Raw genomic sequence first — 3,640 nt, forward strand, 5'->3', positions numbered from 1 at the left:
GATTACGATTTCCATGAGGCAAAAGTTGTGGAGAAAGAACTTAGTGTATCCAGGGGCACTTTCGTATTGTGACAGTGAGCTATTCTGTTGTATTCTGTAGTCCAAGGGAATGGTGCCAGACATCTCTAAGATGTCTAAAATTCTGACTGTAAATGATCTCTATGCTTCAGAGATTTGGGCAGGACAAGGGAGGAGTCCAGAGAATGTGAACGCCTCTGTTACCTGTGTTGACCATGGAGCAGGTAACCTTCTGTAGGGGTCCTTTTGATGTCTCTGAGCTATGGGAAAGGTGCTTTCATCTCAAGCTCCTCCATTTGGTAGTGGTGATAAGGATAAGAGTAATTTTTATCTCATACCATCTGTGGACCCTGATCTTGACCTCCTAGGGAAACCCTCCTTTATCATTTCACCCAGCTCAAAATGACCGGGCAAACCCTCAAAGCATGGGCCCTATTTCTGCCCCCAGCACATATTGTCCATCTGTTTCAAAAAGAAAAAAGAGAACAAAAAAATGCCCTTGCCAACATCAAGGTGAGAACACAAAAGAACCTCTCTGTCCCCCGTAAGATTAAAGTCATACCGACTTGTACATACTGAAAAGATAAGAAAAGTCTGTCACTTTCTGGAATCTTCTGCCTCATCGTGATGGGTAACTGTACCTAACACAAAACAGAACAAATATATAACCCTGCCCTAAATGTTCCTTCCCTGGAGCACTCTCTTCTTTGTGAAGACTGTGTCTCCCAGGCATCTGACCTGACTTGGGTTTGAATAAAACTCTCTTCATTTCTCTCTAAAATGTTTTAAAATGTTCCTTCCTTTAGTGTTGACAATAACACTATGTTTTCTTTTCAAGTGAAAAATAAATGTTCCTGGTTCACAACCGTGACAGCACAGAAGGCCGGCTGTTCCTCCTGGCCCCTACCCTGCAGAACCAAGCATGTGTATATAGATTCCAGCACAAATGGGCTCATCCTAGAAGGATGCTTTGAAGGTCTGAGAAGCACTATCCACTCCATGGGTGAGACAAGAAGGCAAAGCTATTCCCGCTTGGAGCATTCCTTTTGGGGCTTAAAATTGCCTTGGACATGCATGAAAGCATTGCCATTTACTAAAGCCCAAAGCTGGAACAGTCTGAGAGCAGCTGACCTAGCCAGAATCCAGGCACACACCTGTAGGAAGGGTTGGTGCAGAAGGGAAGGGGCAGGGCTCTGAGGGTGTTCTGCAGCTAGAGGGGTCCGCGGAAGGGGCAGTGTATGTGTGTGTGTGTGTGTGTGTGTGTGTGTGTGTGTGTGTGTGCGCGCGTGCGCGTGCTTGGGGCCCTGCCCGTGATCACAGTCATGCCTGCGCTGGGCATTGAGCCAAGGAGGCAGGTCTTGGACCCCTTGCACTCCCAGAGTTGTGAGTCATGGGGCTGGTTGCCCCGCATTCAAGGGGCTGGAAACCGCACACTCCCAAACCAATCACCCCATGGGGGTGGAGCTACGTCTCTGTGGGCAAACCCAGAGCAGACCTAGGATGTAGACTGGGAACCAGGGAAGGGGAGCTCTGAGAGATTCAACGTGTGGAGTTCCTGGCTGAGTGAATGCATGCTGTGTGCCTGTGTGGGGCATGGTCTGGGAGTAGGGGCACCCAGGGTGAGAGGTGGGGTTCTGGAAGGGCATGTGGAGGGAGTTCATTTGGAGACTCAGTTGAGTTTTCTTTTTCCCTTGATAGTCTCTTCTGCCTACTCTCTGTCAACTGGCCTTACATAGCAAACCCATGGACTCCAGGGCACCTGCTCAGCAGAGCTTTTGTGGTATTGGTCGCAGACATTCCAGGGTTTCACTTGTTCCCCAGCAAGAGCGAGAGTAAGGACCGCACGGTCCCCAACTTCAGTGCGGTGCCCCTGTACCCCGACACAGTGCAGGTAATGGACATTGAGCAGTTCCCCAAGTTCAGCAGGGTGTTCCCTGTTCCTTCAGGCACATGTGTGGCACTAGGAAACCCCAGAGCCGTTACCCAACTTCAGCATTGTGCTGCTTGTTCCCTGGGAATGGTGGCAATGGGCTGGAAGATAATTACTACTAAAAGACAAGTCTGTGTTTCCCCTTCTCCCAGAAACTGCAGCAGGCATGCTGGCTTTAGGTCCGAGGAGCCGCCTTCTCCCCACCTAACAACACTTCTCTTCTCTGGCTCCATGAGACCCGAGGTTTTGAACGTCTGCATCTGAGTCAGTGAGGCAGCTTGACACAGGACACCAGCATTCAGAGAAAGCGGCAGGTCCATTTGGAGAAATGTCATATCCACGTCAGGACTGGAGGTAACACCTCTCATTAACCCACTATCTCCTGGGCTTTTCTCTTTTCTCTAGTTGAGCCATGAAGTAAAACTTAAGTAATAGTTGTCAGTGTTCTGAATTTGGTGAAGGAGGTACTTAGTTTCTGAGCTTAGAGCACTTTGCAGGGGATCCCATTTTCTCTGTTCATTGACTGCTTATGAATGTATTTTGAACAGCTGTTTCCTAGAAACACTCTTTCATTAGAAAGGGAAGGTTAGATTTACTCTTTGTGTATTTTTGAGATATACATCTAACAGTGTTTATTCAGTTGGGCCTACGATATGGGTGAGTGGCCACCATTTAGGGTTAGATGGCTTTTTGTCGTCAGATACAGATATGGATGATGTCTTGTCATTTGTCAAAGGTGATGTTTCATTACTGATTAGTCTTTTCATCCCAAGAATTACAATGAGGGTCGAGGGAAAATTCAAAATTATTCAAAGCAGCCTTTTCCTGTTTAAAAGTTAAGCTTGACTATCTAGCTTTACTAGATGTATCAACTCAATATTTTGAGGTGCCATATTCTCTCTGTCATTTCTTTGGTGGTGCAGTCAGAAGGAGAGTCTTTGGGAATTCCTTTGGATAGAGTCATGCTGGTGGCTTCAAGGGGCCTGGTGACGGGAGCCCTGGGCTGAGTTCTGGAACTACTTGCTTGACGCTGGGTGAGTCAGGTTATCCCACAGAGTTTCTGTTTCCTCCTTATGAGATTGCTGGAAGGTGAAATAAGTCAAGCAGAGAAAGGCAATTTTGATACGGATTCACTCATTTATGGAACAGGAGAAATAGCAGGGAGCTCAGTAGGAGAAGGAAGGGAAGAATGAAGGGTGGGGTAAACAGAAGGGGGAATGAACCACGACAGACTATGGACTCTGGGAAACAAACTGAGGGCTTCAGAGGGGTTTGGTGGGGGGTTGGGATAGGCCGGTGATGGGTATTAAGGAGGGCACATATTGCATGGAGCCCTGGGTGTTGTATGCAAACAATGAATCATGGAACACTACATCAAAAACTAAGGATGTAGTGTATGGTGACTAACATAACATAATAAAAAAAAATTTTAAAAAGAAAATAAAGAAATTGATGGAAGGTCATATCTGTGGAAAGTCTTTACACAGAAACTGTTCTGCCTATTGAAGAGCAACTAAAAACGAGGTGATTTGGGCTCTATTATTCTGTAAATAATAATTTTAAAACTCCCTGTCCTAGGGATATGGTATTTTATTGCATAAGGAGGCCTGAGAAGGCTGCAATGAAAGATTGCGATCTCAGAACACGTTCATGTTCCATGCATACATCACTTAACAGTTTGCACAGGTAGGA

General features: G+C 46.4%; 1 long non-coding RNA gene across 1 annotated transcript; it reads left to right on the forward strand.

The window, feature by feature from the left end:
• The first annotated feature begins 865 nt into the window (after positions 1-865).
• LOC148106720 (uncharacterized) lies at positions 866-2,298 on the forward strand. Its single transcript, XR_015723597.1, has 3 exons — positions 866-1,021; positions 1,717-1,909; positions 2,101-2,298. It is a non-coding gene; the product is annotated as an uncharacterized LOC148106720 (long non-coding RNA).
• Positions 2,299-3,640: the final 1,342 nt, after the last annotated feature.

The sequence above is a fragment of the Ursus americanus genome, unplaced genomic scaffold, assembly GCF_024610735.1.
Source record: "Ursus americanus isolate L20-20 unplaced genomic scaffold, mUrsAme1.1.p SCAF_88, whole genome shotgun sequence".
In the NCBI taxonomy this organism is placed as follows: Eukaryota; Metazoa; Chordata; class Mammalia; order Carnivora; family Ursidae; genus Ursus; species Ursus americanus.